Source organism: Perca fluviatilis, chromosome 23, assembly GCF_010015445.1.
Source record: "Perca fluviatilis chromosome 23, GENO_Pfluv_1.0, whole genome shotgun sequence".
In the NCBI taxonomy this organism is placed as follows: Eukaryota; Metazoa; Chordata; class Actinopteri; order Perciformes; family Percidae; genus Perca; species Perca fluviatilis.
This window is the reverse complement of record NC_053134.1, coordinates 21,550,919-21,571,700: the sequence shown is the minus strand read 5'-3', so window position 1 is coordinate 21,571,700 and position 20,782 is coordinate 21,550,919. Positions and strand designations below refer to the sequence as shown.

At 39.7% G+C, this 20,782-nt stretch overlaps 1 protein-coding gene across 1 annotated transcript in view; it reads left to right on the top strand.

Annotated features, from left to right (window-relative positions):
* Positions 1 to 587: 587 nt before the first annotated feature.
* slc38a4 (solute carrier family 38 member 4) overlaps positions 588 to 20,782 on the top strand; it is a 52,489-nt gene continuing 32,294 nt past the window's right edge. The window contains exon 1 of the mRNA XM_039792250.1: positions 588 to 697. The gene's annotated coding sequence lies outside the window, so the exon portion shown is untranslated. The remainder of the gene's footprint in view (positions 698 to 20,782) is intronic.

Genomic DNA, 20,782 nt, shown 5'->3' with positions numbered 1-20,782 from the left:
AATACCAAAGTGGGTGGTTTTGCTGCTTTAAATATCTGAATTTTTCTTCCACCACTGACTGTAAAGTTACAGAGACAAAAACCTTAAGTAGGCTACAATACTTGAGCAGGCTACTTGATCATAACATACAGTTCATGTTATGATCAAGTAGCTGTTTTGACTCCTTTCCTTTCCTACTTTCCCTTGAACGCATCTGAGCAGTGAGTGCAGCAAACAACGTGGCCGGGCGGAATGTAAACAAAGGATCCCAGTCAGTAAACGGGCCCAATCATTAAATAAACCTTCTCTTTTCATTTTATCTGAAACGTTGCAAAAACACCCTTTATAGCCTGTATATACATGCATACTGATTATTCTATCTTAAGATAACGCATTTGATATGAAAAAAGGGAACAATTAGACCGAACGAATCCACTTTAGAATGTCATTTTAAGTCAATATAAGCTGTTTCCCCAGCTTAGGTTTCTTGCCAAACGATAGCCTACCTGAAAGGGAAAGGGGGTGATTGAGAGAATAAGGAGCCCCCAGCGATGATTGGCGGTGTAACACGACGCTTCGGGAGTCCGGCATCATCACATGGCAGATGGAAATTTCCACTCAGTCTTCTCGCTTGTTAAATGGAAAGGGTCTCCAACTCTTGTCTCCACTAAGTCCGCCTGCTAGCTGCTGCAGCTGTCCGCCTCCACCGAAACATTAGGTAAGCCCCTCCAACATTTACATATCTATTACACTTTAGGCCTACATTTATTACATTTTTTTTTTACAAATCTACCCGCGAGTATGACTTGCCTCCTTATTTTGATGTTTGACGGCGGGTTGCTTTGATTCGGACGGTTGCTTTGATGTCAAACGGAATCGAGAGTTTTTTTTTTTTTTTTTAAACAGGCTAATGTAGAAAACGTAGGAAAATAAAAAAAAAAAACAAAGCTTGTGCGCGAGTTTTCCAAAGACTCGTTTCCCATTTATAAATTTTTTTGACCTCCTTGACTTTTAGTTTAGTAGTTTTTTCTCAGATACGTTCATATTTGCAAACTAACACTCAAAAGAGAAAGAGCAACAGCAGCTGTTTGTGGAGTGCTTCCTCTGGGTGTTGCCTGTAGTCAAGAAAGCAGGGTATACGCGCCAAACACGCGTCTGTATTTCCACAAGAGAAACAGGCTCTAATAGTCTGGCGCACGGGGTTCATTTACTGTCGTTTTACGTTCACAAACAGGCTACACGTTTGCACTGAAGGCACCAGTTGATGCTATGGTTCGAAAACTCCCAATTTGCACGTTGTGTTGTGTTCATACTGTGCTGCCTTTCCGCCTTTACTGACACAAAGGCGACTATTATTATTGTTTTCCAGTTTGCATCATATTAGGCTAGGCTGCTTTTGTGGCTGCTCCCAGCGTCTATGCAAGTCACAAATCATAGAGTTTAAGTTATTTGGAAGGGATAAACAGAGGAGGAATATGCATAACGGTATAATATGGGGCATGTCTTTATGTAACAGCCAACAGACAGTAGCATGCTGAGTGTGGCCTGCTGCAGGGCCCACTGAGGGCTAATAAATATGTTATGACTGTAATCACAGGCTTACGGAAGAGGATTAGGGCCACATGCGAAAAATGTATATGAGTTAATGAGTTTAAAAAGTCTGAATTCTGAGGGGGGAAAAGTCAGGATTTTGAGTTTAAAGTCAGTTTAAGGGGGCTCGGAAAGTGCCGGAAATAATTGGGATTCTGAGTTTAATTTCTGAGAAAAAAGTCAGAAAACTGAGTTTAAATTCAGTTTCAGGGGCTGGAATTAATGTGGATTCTGAGTTTGAAGTCAGATTTCTGAGAAGAAATTCAGAATTCTGAGTTTAAACTTCTGACTTCTTTCTTAGCATTCAGACTTTAAACTCAGAACTCAAATACATTTTTCACATTGGCCCTAGTCCTCTTCCGTACAGGCTCAAACTGCTGCCATGCTCTGGTTGGAAATATTTTTTATATTCTTTTTAACTTAACTCCATGATGGGCTACCCTCAGTATCACCACAAAAACTAGATTTTTCTTTCTTTTATGTCATCCCTTTCTCATCAAATGTATTGTTGTTGAATGTAGTCTTCCTCTGTTTGATTATGTAATTACTTGGGAATCACTTTGAGAAAGAAATAGCAATAACAGGGGTCAGCAATGTTTCCAAATGTCTCTGTTTTAGGGGCTCGGAAAACGTCGGAATAATGTGGACGCGAAGCGTAAACATAGCAAAACGTATTAGTATGGCTGTAGTAGTAGTAGAGCTGCAAAGATTAAGCGATTAGTTGTCAACTATTAAATTAAGCGGCAACTATTTTGATAATCGGTTTATTTTTTATGAAATAAAAGCAAAGATTCTCTGATTCCAGCTTGTTAAATGTGAATATTGTTCTAGTTCCTTCTCTCCTCTGTGAGAGTAAACTGAATATCTTTGAGTTGTGGACAAAACAAGACACTTGAGGATGTCATGTTCGGCTTTAGGAAACACTGTCAGACGTTTTTTACCATTTTCTGACATTTTATAGACCAAACAACTAATCAATTATTCGAGAAAATAACGGTTATGTTGCTGCCCTAAGCCTAAAACAGAAGGGTATCCTTTTGCTCTTCGTGGAGATTTCCAAAACGTGCCTTTACTTGGATACTTTTCATACACATGCTCAGTTGTTGCCACTTTCTTTGCTGTAATACTTTATGTTTATCCTCTTAAGCCACTATTAAGTTAAGCATTTGAAGTGACAGCCCATGATCGCAGCCACATACAGCAGAGCGACTGCCCATAGGCTGAAAACAAAGACTAGACTCAGCCAAGAGAATATCTTGGCTTTGGTACAGTTAAGTGGTGTGTTCAGTTTCTATCATTGCTCTTCTGACTGCTAAAAATACCCCGTTGCCACACAGTGACTTTCAAAACCCGCTCTGTTCTCTGTGCACCTTACTTACATAACAGTTCGAAGGGATCTGGCAATGTCTTCCCTTAGCGAAGCTCCACCTATGTCTTTGTCAGACAGCTTTTTAAGTTTCTACACTTAGACAGTAACAGGGCTGCAACTAACGATCATTTTCATTGGCGATTAATCTGTTGATTATTTTCTCCATTAATCGACTAGTTGTTTGGTCTATAAAATGTCAGAAACTGGTGACAAATGACAATGAGTGTTTCCCAAAGCCCAAGATGACGTCCTCAAATGTCTTGTTTTGCCCACAACTCAAAGATATTCAGCTTGCTGTCACAGAGGAGAGAAGGAACTAGAACAATATTCACATTCAAGAAGCAGAGAACCGATGAAACGATTAATCTTTGCAGCTCTATACAATAATACAGTATCATTAATACAGTAATAATACCCAAGTCGGTGTGTTTTATGGTTATGTTAAAGCTTTAGTGCATAACTTTTTGATATTAATGAACATCCCTTACATTCAAGCCATTGCCAAATAAGTTGCTACAAATCTAATGAAGACTATCAGCTCCACACATCTCTCTCTCTGTATTTCTCAGTATGGCTATCTTCAGAAGATTGTGGCGCCTGGTGCACAAACTTGAGTAAAGATAATGACCTCTTCTGAAGAGTCCATCATGTTTTTTTAATCCTCCCTGTCCTCCTTGGCTACTAGCAACTGTGTGGAGGAGGGGTGGGGGTGGTGCACGATCACTGAAGGCTTGTATCATGTGGACGCGCTGACAGTTTTGTTGTCATTACTTAGAATTCCTCATGGGGGCGACCGAAACTACGCACTATAGCTGTAAAGCTTTGAGGCGCAAACTCATGGCGCTTTAGTAAAAGCTGCATGCATGCACACACAGAGTTCTCTCACATTATTTTTTTGAAAACACTGTCAACACACTAAAACGGTTTTCTTTAAAGAAATGTGCCTAAATAGGGATGAAAAAAACAGGAAACGAGAAAGATCACAAATGTCAGTTATTAAAGAAAGTGTAAAGTCACATTGCCTGACTGCAACTACCCATTTTAGAACAGGAGTTTGGAGTAAATAAGGTGTAATGAAATTGATTAAAGTTGACTTGTAATCTGTTAAATTGCATTATTAAGCCCTCTAGTTTAAGGGGTCACTCCAGCCATATAGTATTGCACTTCCACATAGATGGGGGACACGCAAGGGACAAATAAAAAAGAATGGTCAAAATTGAAGAAGCATGAGCTAGGGCTGCTCGAATATGGAAAAAAGAAAACATGAACACAATTATTTACCACGATTACTCACGGACTTTGTTGCAATTATTGAAGTTAAAAAAGCAAATCAGTTAAACAAGTCAACAGTGAAAACACCTTGAAACGGTGAAATTTCCCCTTAATACTTTTGCCATTTGAAATTCTTTTTCTTCCTTCAGAACACGAGACAAAATAAGAGTTTGTGTGATCGTTAGGATACGAAATAGTAATTTAGCGCTTAAAATTTCGATTAATTACACAGCCCTAGCTTAAACTGAAATGTACTGACTTTTAGTCTTTAGTATGGATGCTGCATTTCCCATAATGCATCTTGATAGTGTCTTTCATTCAACCCTCCCTGACTGCTATATGCCTACATTTTTCAAACTCCGCGCCTCCAAGTTTGTAACGCGGGCTTTCTGGTCAATTCTCCAGCCCAAGCTGAGGTGACCCTGATGACATCAGTACAACATCAGCTGCTGCTGGTGCGGGCTGATGTAAGTCATGGTGCAAATGAGCAAATGATGTGCGAGCCAGATGCCGAGACAGTTTGGAAAGGAGTGGATATCACGCACACAAAGACACAGTGACTACGTTTACACGCACCTAATATTCTGTTTTTTGTCCTTATTCCGAAAAAGACGATATTCCGACTAAGCTGTTTACATGGCTAATGGAGGTGAATATTCCACTAATATTACCGTTTACGTGTAACCGTGCAAAACAGGATTTTTTTCAAAGTTTTCCAGCAGCGGCGGATTATTGGAGCGTGCGAACACAGTGTCCGTCTTTCATTCCTTCAACCAGCTTCTTGAAAAGGCGATGTTTGTGCTTATCCAAAACCCTGTTGACATCCAAGTCATGTTTCTCCTTCTTATTGGGTCTGCAGCCTTGCAAACTGTTGGCTGGTTGGTTTGTGTACAGAAACCATAGCAACGCACAAAGCTGACCATGCAGAAAAACCGCCCGATTGAGATGCATATTCCGAATGCGCTGTCCAAACAATGGCTCTAAAACCCGAATAATACCGGAATATCCCATGTGTCTTAATCAGAAAATGCTATATTCGGAAAGAGGCCTCATTCAATAGAATATCCAACCGGAATATGCTGTTTACATGACCTGGATCAAATTTGGAATATTGTCATATTTGGAATAATAGTGGAATATTGGTGTGCATGTAAATGTACTGAGTGAGGCAGGGGCGCAGATGGGAAGAAGCATCTGGCAGCTTTCCAAGACACTGTCAACACATTGAGTTAAAACCTGAGAAGGTGGCACTCTGTAGAATGTAAGCAGCTGCCTGTTGTTTTACCTGCGGGATTGCATAAGTCAATGGCGTGGAAGCTGCATTGAGTACACTTGTAATGGTCACAAATTAACCATGTGCATCAGAGCTTTTTTTTTTTTTTTCAAATGTGAACCAGGGCTCATTATTTAACACGATTACTTATTGACTTTCGGAAAGATGTTGCATTTAGTGAACTTCAAAAAACACGTCCACATTAAAAAACTTTGAACTGTGAAATTTCCCTAGTTATTAGATAGTCTCTGTCGCCCCCGTGAGGAATTCTAAGTAATGACAACAAAACTGTCAGTACGCCCACATGATACAAGCCTTCCGTGATCGCGCACCACCCCCACCCCTCCTCCACACAGTTGCTAGTAGCCAAGGAGGACACGGAGGATTAAAAAAAAAAAACATGATGGACTCTTCAGAAGAGGTCATTATCTTCACTGGAGTTTCTGCGCGGGAAAAGTCGTCGGACGCCACAATCTTCTGAACACAGCCATACTGAGAAATCCAGAGAGAGTTGTGTGGAGCTGATTGTCTTAATTAGCTTTGTAGCAACTCATTTGGCGACGGCTTGAATGTAACAGATGTTCGTTAAGCTTTAATACTTTTTCCCGTTCAACTTTTTGAAGTCCCTCTTAAGCTAAATCATACGTTATTACAGAAACGTGCAATGAAAAAGCACTGCCTACAGTGTGTCGGTGTGCCGTAGGACGTAACTTTTCTGCGTCCAATGGCGGTATGCGTGGAATATGTTCGACTATTTGTTTGTACTTCCACATATCTGCTTAATTTTACCATTTCATGTTATAGGAGTCGTGTTAAGTTACTACTGATAAAGACCCAACATATACTGGTGTTGCTGCTTCATAATAAAAGCTTTTAAATTAACGAAATAACGAGAGACTTTTATTGCGAAGAATTTATGGGAAATGAACATCCACTGTTTTACAGCCACTCCTTTGACTACTCGGGCTTGCCGGCTTCTAAGTTGTGACGTTAGAACAGGGGCTGCAGTAACATCCCACACGCTCGTGAATTCTGTTACATTTTATGAAACAAAACAAAAAAAGGTTATTGTCTACCGGCGTTTTCCAGGGGGACAAGAACACAATACAAAATAGAAAGAAAAAAAGAGTCTACTCGCAAAACGAAATGTGCAAAATAAATCCTTTTCAGAAATTGAATCTGTGATCAAAACCCAATGTATTGCAAGCAGCCTTTAATGTGAAATGTGTTGATCCTTGCAGTGAAAGTCTGTTATTTACTCAGCCTCCACGTGGAGGTCAGGGGTCAGCCGCGGGTAGTTCAATGTCTCGCTGAAGATCCTGTAAACATGGAGGGATGTTTGCAGACACAGCTGCTCGAGCACTTAGTTCACTACACAAAACCTTTTTTACAACTTGTGAGTTCTATTAACTACAGGGTGTATGTGCTTCTATCATAGTGTGCGTCCAGTAAAGGTAAAAACCAGTTGCAAAAACATTGCAACATTTAACTTGCACACTTTATAGGTATACTTTTTCATCACGTTAAACAAAAAATAAAAAAAAATAAAGCACAAAACGGCATCCCAAACTGAAAACACGGCTTGTTTTAGCTATTAACATGTCATTTAAAAAAAAAACGTAAAACTTAGAGGTAATAAAAAGAGAAAAAACAGACAGGATTCTCAGCAACATATAAACAAAAAATAAGCAACTCAAATAACATTGTTCATGTTCAAAAAGGGTAGGAAGAAGTTAAAAACTTTTCTGGTCCTATATTTTTATACATTATTCATAATAGGAATTCAATTTGCATCTAGTGTCCATGTTCAACTCGGCCGGCTCGAACAAATCAAACCTTTTTTGGACGATAACAAGAACAAAGACAACAGGAACATGTGCCAAGAATGTGAACCAGAATCCAACACGCATCAGTATTGATTAATTAGAACTGCGATCAATAACATCTTAGCGATCGGTGACGTCATTACAGTGTCTAGTTGTCACTCGGTAAAGTGTTTCAAAAACTAACAGGTCTCTGGATAACAGAGCAGGACAGGTGCAGGGCCGCTGATGCAACGGGACATGAGTAAGAGTCCCAACACTGTCTCGTCTCAACGGACACACAGAGGATAATGAGTTCATTCGGTGCATTCTTATGACCCATTTTGCATAATTAAATTGACCTAATTTATGTATTTATACTTGCATAATGTTAAAAAAAATGCTATTCAGCTTCTGCTGCACTTAATTTGACCGGCTACAGATTGTAGAAAGGGTCCTGGCAGTAGGGCTGCTCAATTATGGGAAAGAAGGGGGGGGGGAAATCATAACCGAGATTATTTTGCTCAATATTGAAATCACGATTATTTAACACGATTCCTCATTTAGTGAACCTAAAAAAACAGAGAAAAAGTTAAACAAATTCACACTGAAAACACCTTGAACTGTGAAATTTCCGCTTCATACTTTTCCCCTTTAAAATAACAAATATATATATATATATATATATATATATATATATATATATCTCAAATGTTAAACACATCTTTTGAAAACAAGTCAAATAAATACATCGTACAAATACAAAACGGACAAAAATAAATTATATCAAAAAAAAATTGTATCATAAATCCGTGTCATTCAGAACACAGAAAATAAATAAGACTCAACTCGCAAAACAATCATTTTTCTCAATTACATTGTTTTATGTGATCGCTAGGAGCCCAAATCGCGATCAGAAGTTGATTAATTGCACAGCCCTATTTGGCAGTCGAGTTGCGAGTTTAAAGTTTTCCTACCCACAAAATATCTTTTTTTTAAAAGGCAGACTCAAAATACAATACTGCATGCTTTCTTTAGAGGATATAAAAATGTCAACCCTGGGTAAATAAGCAGTCAGATTAGTTCGGTGTATAACAACCCCGCTGCACTTCACTAACAAACTTGGAAATGTACAATGTTCTGTACAGACTGTTTGTTTGTCCTGGTCTGTGTTGGCCAGTGTTCATCATGCTGCAAACAAGAAAAGTATTCTCTAAATGCGGTGTTCTGTCAAAGGAGCCGTCTGTCCCAAATGCTCGGTGGCCAATGACGTCTTGGTATAGGTGACTCAGATATTTAGACAAAGGCAGCGGCCGAGTGCTCACAAATTACACTGATGTGGTGTTTTTGTGGTGGGCACGTTGTGAAAAAGAGCACAGGATGAACTTTGTTTTAGTCAAACAGAAACTGAAGTCATTTAAATCTTTTTTTTTTTTTTTTTAAATAGACAAAATCCTCTTAGGGCCATTTTCCTGTGTCCTCTCGGGCTGCACAATTATCATCAACAGGCACAATAAAGACATTGGGAAAGGCTGCGACACATCGAGAAAGACACTATTCTTTTGTGTTAGTTAATGGAAAATATCAGTAGAAAACTGCACTTTAAAATGTAACCGTCGTTCCTTTTTTTAGGGCTGTCTTTTATATTCAATGTTCAATTTGTTTAATTCAAGAATGATTTCCTTTCATTTGTTTTAAAATCAACAAGCAATTTGTTGTATTTTAGCAGAATACTGAAAGCAGCAGAGCTGCAGAACTGAGTGCACTTTAATATCTGTTTATTTATCGCAAGTAATATCGCTATTAGGGCTGGGGACAGTATGCTTTTGTCCCGCTTCGATTCTTTCACGATACATGGACGCCGATTCCATTTGTATTGCGATTTTCATTTCCTTCTTTAACAAAAAAAAGTTGAATAATACACTTCTAGAGACAATATATCATGACACATTTCAAAAAAATTCTAAGAAATCTGACATTTGTACTGAAGTACATAACATGGATTTTCTGCATTTTCTGCTTTTGCTCTGTTTTGCTGGAAACGGATATGATGTAGTGTCAACGGTACTGTATGAACAGAATATATTTTTTTTATAATATAATAAACATTGTTGCAAAAAAAAGAAACACGATACATATGATTTTGGATTTTTTTTCCCAGCCCTAATCGTTATTGGGATATTTTCGATACGATTATCTGTGGCAATACTGTATTGATACACGGAAGTCAAGTATCAATCTTTTATTATATAAATTGCACTTGAGAATTTACTTTTTGGGTACTAGAATAATATAATCAATTGCTTTATTTCAGTCCACTGGATGGACTCGTTGAAGTGAAATGAACAAAGAGAAATATATCCTTTTAGGTAAAACAGATGTTGACAAAGTTTTCCTTTGGGGACATAATGTCGAAAAAAGGGGAATAAACATCAATATATCGCAGAATACCATGGCAATATGTTAGGTTTGTGTTGCAAAAATATCGCATTATCGTATCGTGGGGCCTCTGGTGATTCCCCACCCCTATCATGCAGCCCTAGTGTCCTCCTCCTTCTACTAAAGTCAAGGTTGAAACCTTGAGCTTGAAAAGAATGACATATTGTTACAAAGCAAGATGCTGGCGTCATCAGGGCAGGCAGATCAATACTAACTGATAAGATCAGAGCGAGGGTCCGAAAACCACGGCTTCACAAACAAGGTTAGGACATACCAGGTTTGTGTTCAAAAGGCCAACATGTTGTGTACTGAAGTCAGAGTTTCTGTCAGTGTGTTTTTTTTGTGCCTTTGGCTCGAACTGCAGTGTGATATAATATACTAGATCCTTCACAGCAATGTCCGTTTGCCTTTTTGAATTATCCTGGAATTTCAGCGTCCTCTAGGGCGGCAACTAATGATTATTTTAATGGTCGATTAATGTGTTTTTATTCGTCTCGATTAGTTGTTTGGCTTATAAAAAGTCAGGAAATGGGGAAAAATGGGGATCAGCGTTTCCCGAAGCCCCAGATGACGTCCTCACATGTCTTGTTTTGTCCACAACTCCAAGATATTCGGTTTACTGTCCCAGAGGAGAGAAGAAACTAGAACAATATTCACATTTAAGAAAAAAATAACTCCAACCGGTTAATCAATTATCAAAATAGTTGTGCTCTATACTACTGTTCTTTGTTTGGGGTTTTTAGTGTGCTTTCCAAGAATTTTTCTAAAACTTTTCAGCATACAGAACCTATTAGTTGCGGTTGTCCTCATTGGATCAGTCAGTAATAAGGAACAAAGATTAGCTTTGTTAGCTTTTGTACTGAACGTTTGCCATTTTTTATGCTCAATTTATTGAATTTCAATGAAACAGCCTGCACTGCTGCTTCTGTGGATTTATGGCCCTTTGTTATAAATATTCCAAGTGTGACAGTCAGTACAGTAAATGGTTTGAACAGTTCAATGTCCATTTTGGTTGCAGGCCAGATAAAATACCCAAGGTCCTCCGGTTAAAATGACAAATCACCACTCTGAAATCTATCTGGAAATACTGGGCTTGTGCAAGCTTGCTAAAGATGTTGTCAGACATCAGAAATGTGGTGAGAGAAGAGTGAAACGTTCGCCAGTCCCGCTCACTGATTTCTCTAGGGAGTTCTGCAGACTTATTATTTCGGCTCACGTATCGTACATCCATAAATTGGAGCCGTCCAAGCTCAGCCAGAAGGCATGTGCTAGGGCTCCTTTTTATGTGTTACGTAAATAAACACTTTACATCAGCTCAGCATTTGGGACATTGGCTTGTATGATCTGACTTGTGGGTTTTTAGCCATGCTAGCGGGATGTGGCTCAAAGGAATGGCAAATTTGGTCCAGGCTGAAATATCTCAACAACTGTTTGATAGATTGAAAACTTGAATTTGGTACAGTAATGTTGATGGTCCCCAGAGGATGAATCCTATTGATTTTGCTTAATGTAGTTTTGTACCAAAGAGCAAATGTTAGCATGCTAACATGCTAAACTAAGGCTTTTCACTACAAAGTTTTGGTTAAAAAACAAATATCTTTTGCTATACCATGGGTCTGCACTACTGTGGGGTTTCTGAGCCCCTAAAAACAGGAACACACCCTGTTTCAGTTTGAAAATACGGGCACAAACGGAGACTTTGGAAAACGACAGCCGCGTCACTTAGTCTTTTCGGTTTGGTATAGGCTTACATACCTTTTAGTAGCAGTTCTCCACCTCGTCGTTGGTCCAAGCTAATAAATCCCTGGTCTTACTTTTGGCCATTGTTGTTCTTTCTCCAAAGAATTTTTCTGTATTTTCAACTTCCATCCAATATCCATGATTTTGAACGGCAGAGTAACGTTGGGCAATCTGCTTACTGTTTTCACCGGCACGTGCATGCGATATGCCAGTCTGGTCTAATGGCAATTCGTGATATGGTTACGTTATTGAATCTATTGAGTCGTGGACAGGACACGTAAATCTGGTTTATTTCATGTGGCGATTACGAATATTAAAGCAATGTATTTCAATGGGAAGCATATTTCGTGATCACAGAACGATTACGGTAGCGAGTAGTATTGATAAGGCGAAAGTCCGCGCAGGGAGGCTGGCTAGGGTGGTGGATGGGTCAAAAAACACAGGACTTTCACCTCGGAGACCGGTGTTGCAGGACATTTCCTCGTTATTCTCTTCCTAACCACAACCGTCCCTCTGTTGTCGGCGTGCCCCACGTGTGACGATTCCTTTCTCCGTTCATCTTTTCCTAACCATAACCGTCCCGTTATTGTGGCGTTTAATTTCCCCGTTGTTGTGTGCCCCTGCGCCCGGGGATCGTGTCCCGCGAGTGGCGGCCCGTCCCATTGTTGTGGCCGGCGTGTGGCGCCTCATTTCCCCGTTGTTCCGTCCCCCAGAGCAGGTTCGAAAATCGTGACCTGTAAACGATCAAAATACGTGGCGTGTACACGAAATAAACGTCAAAATCGTGACCTGTACACAAATTAATAAATCAAAATAACGTGACTATTTCAGGACCTGGCGTGTGACCGGGTTGGATATGCGTTGTCAGATCTGTTAATATGAACTGAAATTAGTGCTGCCACTGGAACTAAAACTCTTGTGTGGACAGAAGTTGTTTTTTGTCTCAAAAATAAAACCTAATAGTGTGGATGTAGCCCAACTGGCGAACAAGATAAATATATTGTAAGAATGATGATGTTAGCATTTATGTTGTTCTGGGAGACCATGAGACAGACGTGTCTTGTACAGTGCTCAGTAATTCATTACAAACATACATAAGCCTACATGATGAATAGAAAAACATGATGTATTACTGTAGGTGTTGGTTTGAAACACACCTACTGTACCTGTGAGGTGATAAATGACAGCCCTGACTTAAACACTTGTGCGTGTGCCTACTTTGGAGGCAAGTCTGTTCAGCCTGAGATTCAGAAATGTGCAGCTGAATATGAGCCAACACTAAACATCAGCGTTGTCAGGCCTTGGTTCTTTATGACCATGGGGATCTCCTTAAAATATCAAGGGGCTGCTAATGTATCAGATTTTAGGAATTCTTGGATGGGAGGATTTCTAGGTTAAATGTAGTGTAAAAGAAAATACAGTGATTTAAAATGGAATTCTACAAGATATGTTTTTATTTCAACTTTAAGCTACGGCAACCTGGTTCATGGGCTTCAACAAAGATGGGAGACCAGATGAGGTATGCGCTTAAAATAGGCATTTATTTACCAAAAAAAAACAATACTAAAGAATAGAAGAAATGTGGAAGTCAGTAATCAGTCGTGTATGCATGCATGTATGGGTGTGTGGAAATGTTGTAACAAGCAAAACCAAAAAGACACATGCGGTGAGGGAATACCGGCAGACCGCAGCTATTCAAAATTCAAAACCTCATAGACTAACATTCAATACAAGCATTTTTCATTCCCATCTGACTATATCATGTTCTATAGAGCCCCCCACCCATCTCCAACTCTGCTTTGAAGCATTTAAGAGTGACAAGACAGAAGTGTAGAGAGATTACACAGTGGTACAGCCAACATTTAAGAGCAAGGTGCTCTTGACAGAATATCTGTCAGGATGGGCAGAAGCAGTCCATGCCATCAACCTGTGGTTTGGGCCATGCAAAGAGTTCAACCAAAGTTATTGGATTGTGGTCTGTATAGACCAGAGGAAGACTACACAAGCCAACAGACTTCAAAATGTTGCCAACATTTGCTCTTCAAAGATGTCATTTTAACTTTAGCAACCTCTAACCCTTTCACCCAGTCTCGCCTCAGCCACCTTAGATCCCAGGAGCAAATTAAGAGGGAGAATAAACAGGAAGAGCAGGAGGATAAGCCAAAGAAAGCAACTAGGGAACAGTGAGATCTTATACCGAATCCGTGAGATCTTTTTGGCCAGTATGTACACCCAGTGTTACACCTTCTGACCCAAAATACTCTTAATGTTTAAAACAACGAGTACCTGTGTTCAGTTGTCCAACCAAGTGATCTGCAGCTACACAAAAACATTAACCTTCAAACTGCCTTGCCTTTTTTTGAATTACAGCTAACCAAAGCTCACTGAACTGGAAGCGCACGAGCTCAACCAAACGTAGCAGCTAGAAGGTCCTTCCCCAAACAAAACGGCTCACTAGCCAACCATGCACAATACAACGGGGACCAAAGCTACAACAAAACTAACCCAACCAAGGCATGAGCTTTAGCAACCTTCCAACAGAACTGCTACTTAAACCTTCTCAAGTACTTTAACTTTTAAAGTTTTTCACTTTACAACAAAATTGGGCACCCTATCACCCTAATGTCTTCCCGACTCATTTGATACCAAACCATGTTGAAGAAACTCACTTCTTTAACTCTGAAAAAGTGCTCCACTAGCCATGATTTACGGAAACAAGGGCATTAACTTATCTGCCCAAATATCATACAATCCAAAACTGATGCGAACAGAATGTAAACCACCGTAACACGCTAACAAACTACCTGCAAGAGCTCAACACTCCAATACACAGCCATAGCATCACTGCAGCCCCTTCCCTCTAACTATCTAACCAGAAACTAGCTAAACTCCATGCCATTTTCTTGGCTACCAGCCAAAGTTTATGTAAGTGTGCACTAATTGCGACAGGTGTGTTGCACACATCGAGGTTGAAAGTGTTTTTGAGTATGGTTTTTGGTGTGTGGAAACGCAGTAAGGTGGAAAGTAGAACTGTGGAAACCGTAGAACGTTATATGGTGTTTGAGTTATTTTGTTTGATTAGTTTTGTTATCATGTAAAACTAAACGGATTGACATATGCAACTTAAATTTGCAGATTTTTTTTTCTTCTAATTATTTGAGTCAAAATAGAAGTTAGTTTTGAAGCACGCCACCTGCACCGGACCCACAGCTACACTACGGAGCAAAAAACAAACGTGCGTCAACAGTATTTAACAAACTCCAAAGATAATTCACTCTTAAGCCTACAGGGACAGCAGCAATTTACCAGCCGTACACAGGAACACACAAACTGCACCACAAAATCACCTGCAAACACAACACAAAGCGCTCCGTGGAACAAATCAGAGACTTGTGCAACCCAAACAGCCTACTTACCACACTCGACAAATGTCTCCCAAACAAACCAGATGCTAAAGCAAAAGCAGAGACCAAAGTAGAGCACACATCATCTAAAACCTAAATACAACAAAGATTAGATATCTTGGAACCAAATGTTAATAATAGACCATGGCATGGTCTAATAGTCCACATGCTTCGGAAATGTGTGAATAAAAAAATTCCGCAAAAGAAAAGAGGGAGTTGTCTCAACGTGCCTCATATAATAAATTCTTCCCAAGTGGAAGCACTGACGCTGGATCATCTGGAGGAGGGTGTGTGTGTGTGTGCGCGTAGTTTAACACAGATGTGTGTGGCTCTCAGTTCTGTATGCTCCACCATCGGTCGGCCAAGGACTCAAGTGTTAAATATTATAACTTGAGCACAGTAGCCTCCTGAGTTACAGCACTTCACATAACCAGCAGCTGTAAATCTCTCCCACTGTACATGAGATGCTTCAGCAGTAGCTATTATTGGTTGGGTATGGTTGAACCAGCCTCGACAGGCTCACGCACTGGGAGCATTGCAACCTTTTTGCAGTTTATTGTGATCACGTTTCTGGTGCCATTAATGTTACAGAGATGACAACGAGACAGTAGTGATTTAGGCCGAGGTGCTAATGTGCTTTATCAATTAAAAGGAATGGTCTGGCATTTTGGGAACTGTGCTTTTTTTTTTTGCTTTCTTGTCGAGCATTAGATGAGACGATCGATACCACTCATATCTGTATGCTACAAACAAAACAGGTTGCCTGGCAACTTCACGGTGACTCACTGCTCAGAAAATAGGAATGTTTTCACATTATTAAACTAACAAGATATAACATGTTATTCAGTGAGCTGCAGAGGTTGCTGGTATGTAGGTTTTGTTATCTTTGGACATAGATAGGAAGCTATTTCCAGTCATTATGCTAAGCTAAGCTAATCAGTTGCTGGCTGTGGCTTTATATTTAGTGTACAGATGTGAATGGTATCAATCTTCTCATTGAACTCTCTGCAAGGAAGTGCACAAGATCCCTGAATTTCAAACTATGCCTTTAACTCATGTCACCTCAGAGAGGGTGCATGTATTTATGGTTCAGCATATGTCCTCAACATCACAGAGAAAGTGGGTGATTTGTAGCAGCACGTTGTAGTAATTCTGACTGAGTTTAGTTTGCTAGTGATACTTATGCAGCTTGGAAGTCGCCACAACTTATTTGTAATAATTTATTTTGACACATGAGCGGTTAGATAGGCAGGTTGGTTATGTCAAGAATGAATAACCCAAACATCCAACAATAACTGAATTTTCTACTTCCACTTAATTGCATTTGCTTTGTGGCTTCCAGTGGAGGATTGTGATTGCAATTTCCAGCTCCCATGACTTGTGTGAATTAGTTTAACTGAGTAAAGTTTGTTCTTAAATGACCTACCTAGCTTTAATACAGTTAAAAGATGTAATGAAATTGTTCTTGTCTTAATCGCAAAATGTCCTGAGGAGGAAAAAAAACAAACGTTGGTCACATTTCTATAAACAATAAGTGTAATGTGATGTATGTTACATTATATAGCCGTCGCCTACTTGCAAACAAGTACACAGTGCTGATAGATTTTGCACGCAGGGGCCAGAAATATCTGTTGCCTTGGACATGTGAAATTCTTAGAGGCCATCTTATTTTTAAAGACTCAAAGAGATTTAGAATATTATTCTAACATATATACATATATAACACGTTTATCTTTCACCCTTTTTAGATAGTCCAAGGACTGTTTTATTTGATATTTGAGCAGATATTGGATGTCATCTGGCCAAAGATTTGTGTGTGTGTGTGTGTGTGTGTGTGTGTGTGTGTGTGTGTGTGTGTGTGTGTGTGTGTATCGTATTCATCCATTCAAATAACCAAAAGGTACTAAGTTATAGTCCATGGTGTCACATTAGTGATGTTTTGTTTAAAAAGTGGAGGTTAATAACCCCTTGATCCATGGCGGACCTATGTTGTTCAGCTGATGTTAACACTGATGTTATTCTCCTGCGACAGAAATTCACACATTAACACGTCCACGTCAGGAAATCTAGTTGAATGTTGATAAGCCAAAGAGGAGACCAATTTGTACGGCTGCAGCTATTGATCATTTTTATTGTCGATTAATCTGACGATTATTTTCATAATTAATCAATTAGTTGTTTGGTCTATAAAATGTCAGAAAATGGTGAAACATTTTGACAAGTGTTTCCCAAAGCCCAATGTGACATCCGCAAGTGTCTTGTTTTGTCCACAACTCAAAGATATTCAGTTTACTTAATACATAAAGGAGTGAATAAGCTATAAATTATTCACATTTAAGAAGCTGGACATTTTTACTTGTTGGTGACTCAATCTGATTAATCGATTATCAAAATAGTTGGTGATTAATTGTATAGTTGACAACTAATCGATTAATCGATCAATCTTTGCAGCTGTACCATATTTTTTAAACAGAATTTTCAACGTCAGGGTTTTCAACAGGTCTTACGTTCTCAAGTTAAAACACACAGAGGTGATTAAAAAAAGATCAGCAGCTGCACACTGAATTAGAGAGAAATAATATCATAGTATTACCTCATCTCCTATTTGAGCAATCACTTCACCAGATCCTGTTTCAAAACTAGACACTTCCTTGTCATATCAAAACTATATTTTGGAAAATTAGGCTACGCTTCAAATGAACTTCACAAAAAAGTCAAAATGTGTTGGCAAGCTCAGCAGTAGGTGGACACTGTCCGTAACATGACTCAGTTTTACAAATATGCTTATTACAACAAGTTTGAGTGAACATTGATCAACATTTACTGGAAAGAGTCAAAAGAAAACTGAAAGAGTAGAAGACCATACAACTGTGTCCAAGTTAGAGCAACCGGTTCAGCTGTTGTCAGTCTATGTTCTGTTAAAGAGAGACCCTTTTCATACAACATACATATTTACCTGGATGATACAACTGCATTAAGGTGGACACTTGACAATTCATCATGTCCCAAATCAAGCGAACTAAACCTGTGTATTTCAAAAACTAACCATAGCCTACAGAGTGCCATATTGACACTGTATCACACTTCTAAGAAACAAACATAATAATAAAATACTTAAAGGTCCAGTGTGTAACGTGTTTAGTTGTTAATTATCAAAATCTGTGTTGCCCGTTCACAAACTTGTCCTTTTTCATGAATATTTACCACCTCCATCAATTCCAACTATTCCTTTTGGCTTGAAATTTTACATTTGCATTCACATGAACTGGGGTAGACGCTCCATATTCATGCGCCATCTTGAAATACGTTAGCCGGTGAGGGACATACAGGACATACTGCTCCGCCTTTCGCGTTTTCGCTGTCACAGGATATGCTCACAGGTGCTGCTAATGGGTATCGTAGCTTACCGGCCCCGACAAGTTTGAAGAAGGAAACATGGAGGGCCACACATATTCAAAATCCAATTTCTTCTTCCCCCAGAAAAAGAGAAAGGATATTTAAAAGAGCAAGAGACTGACTTTTTGAAGCGCGAAGGCTACCGTAGCTGTAATACGTACTTTGAACTGCGTGGTGCGAGAGAGTTGATTGCAATATATGATCTCAACGCTAGATGGGAGAAATTCCTACACAGTGGACCTTTAAACTACAATTCTTGTCATAAACATGCAGCTAACGATTATTTTCGACATGGATTCATGTACCAATTCTTGTGCAAATCAACTAATTGTTTCCGCTTTGCAACATTTGCTATAGTGCACATACTAACTGAACCAATGTTTGTGTTTTTTTCAATTTTCTATTCTGAGAGAATATATTTAAAATTTGCTATTCTTTTACACCTAATATAATATTAAATTATTCATTCATCGTTATTACTCTGAATTCGTTATTATCTAGGGGAATACACTTATGCAAAATATACACACAAAATATAGTAAGTCCCTTGTGCCCAAACAGCCATCCAGTGTCCAGCTGTTCTTCGCTGGTAAAGGTCCCAACTTTAAAACTCTATGTCCCCACTTCGTATCAAAGACTTGAAAATGATGTGAAAAGTCTCAAGCCCTGACAGAAGATGACATCATCAGGGTTATTTTGTCAGACTTTGAGTCTAAGCGTCCTACACAACAACAGAAGACGTTATACAACTGTTGTCTGAACAGTGCATCTTGTGATGATTAAACTGATCTTCATGTGTAAAATTGGTGGAGTGTCCCTTTAAGTTTTTGCACTACAGATAAAAGAAATCTCTGTTATCGTGACAAACCATTACACCTCTTTGTGTTATTTTATTCCTGCCTCAACAGGTTCTGGCATTATGCCACAGAGATATCAGTTACCCATGGTTCTTTGCCTCAACAGGACACTTTGAATCGTTTGGTTTTCATGTGTATGTGATATCTTTGAGCTCAGTCATATAGCTGGCTGCTGCTCCACTCTGAGGTTTATGACCCCCAACCCCCCCCCAAGCTAACCCTTATCTCTGTTTGGTAAATCACAGGATTGGCTCAGGGACAGCTTTCTAGTCACAGGTGATTGGCTAAGCATGTGAAGTCCAAAAAAAACACTTGAAGGACTGCGATGCCATTTAAGGAATGTCCCTGCAGCTACAGAAAGGATTGTGGGGACGAGTTCGCGGTTTGTGGGAATTTGACTTTCACTGCTATTCACTTAGTTGTTTTCTGTAGGGATTCCTGTATATACAACTTGTCAGCTGTCTTGTGGCTTTGCTTTTTTTTCCTAAATGACCAATACCCACATTGCTTGACTCTAAGAAAAGTTGTGTTTCTTATTTGGGGGATGGGGACTATGGTTAACTGCTCCTCAGATCTCTGCAGGGTAAATCCAGACAGCTAGCTAGACTATCTGTCCAATCTGAGGTTTCTGTTGCAAGACTAAAACTACTTTTGAACGTACACATGTTCCACCAAAACAGGTTCCTTTCCGAGGCTTCCCGTTGCTCCGTCCGGCCAAGACGATTGTGATTGGTAAAAAGGTCCCATGACATGGTGCTCTTTGGATACTTTTATATAGACCTTAGTGGTCCCCTAATACTGTATCTGAAGTCTCTTTCAGCCTTGGTGCAGAATTACAGCCACTAGAGCCAGTCCCACATTGAGCTTTCCTTAGGATGTGCACACACAGATGCCCAAGAGTGCTGCGGGCAACTGGCAGTGGTTTTGGAGTAGGCTGTGCCGCCGACCGACCAGCCATTTCTGTGTCTGTAGCTATTGAGGAGGAGAGGGGGGGGGGCTTGACCAACTGCTTCTTTGTTCGTTTGAAAGCCATGATGTCTCTCTGTCATGGGCGGGCCAAATTCTTTGGGCGGGCAAAGCAGAGAAAGGGGAGGTAACCTTGCTCCTTATGACCTCATAAGGAGAAGATTCCAGATCGGCCCATCTGAGCTTTCATTTTCTCAAAGGCAGAGCAGGATACCCAGGGCTCGGTTTACACCTATCACCATTTCTAGACACTGGGGGACCATAGGCAGGCTGCGGGAATGCATATTAATGTTAAAAAACCTCAAAGTGAAATTGTCATGCCATGGGACCTTTAAAGAAATGCCAATAAACTGGAGCATGTTTATCTCCCATCCCAGAATGCTGTGTGTGGACTAGCCAGACCCTCCGCTGCAGCGCTGTGGACGAAGGTCTGGCAATGCGAGACTAACCATCAACCAACTTAAAACAATCCTACTTGTCATGATTGAAAGTTAGAACGCTGAAGCGTTGCTGTTGTCTTTTTTGTTAAGTGGCTGTTGTCGACAGGAAGTCTCATTTGCAGCCTGTCACAGGCACACTCGAAAGATTCGGATTCTTTTAATCTAACCACATTGATTGGGCTTCCATGATTTGAACCCACTTGAACGATTTTGTCTTTTGTCGATAGAAAGTTTTTACTCAGATTTAAAAAGTTT